Below are 662 nucleotides of genomic sequence, written 5' to 3' on the forward strand. Positions count from 1 at the left end.
CGCGCTAACCAGGTGAAAGGGCGCGCGCGCGATCGTGGGTAAATGTCCACTGTAACGCCTTACGACCAACCAATCCTCGCTCGCTTAAATGACCATCGTAAAAGGGCCTGCAGGACATAGTAACGATATTACTATCTGTATTATAGCAGCAGTAAATGGCCCTTACAAAGTAGCAAGGGATTACCATCACGTACCTTTCCTTTAAAATAATTTAGGGATGAAACCTGTGATATCTAAGTGCGCAGTAAAAAAACCTAGGTCCATTACCATCCATGATTAATATGTTACTATAGTAATACATTACAACATGTCTGATGAAGGCTTTACTACATCTAGGGATATAACCATCGATAACTCAATACTGGTAAAAGAAGGGTCTGTTACTATCTATACTTAATCTATTACGGACAATGTCTAGGATGAAACCTTGGATATATCAATGCCCGGTAAAAAAATAGGTTCCTTACCATCATTACTTCATATATTACCGGCAATGAATAGTGACCAACACATGGTAATAAAATTAAATGTATTACTTTTTCCTCCACATGCCATTACCCTCAATATGTTGCCTTCTCCGCACCCGCGCGTGATTAGGAGCGGCCGGCGCGTAGTTTAAGTCAAAATGCGCGCACGCTTACAATAGCGCAGCCGTATATATA

This window comes from Triticum dicoccoides, chromosome 5B, assembly GCF_002162155.2.
Source record: "Triticum dicoccoides isolate Atlit2015 ecotype Zavitan chromosome 5B, WEW_v2.0, whole genome shotgun sequence".
NCBI lineage: Eukaryota > Viridiplantae > Streptophyta > Magnoliopsida > Poales > Poaceae > Triticum > Triticum dicoccoides.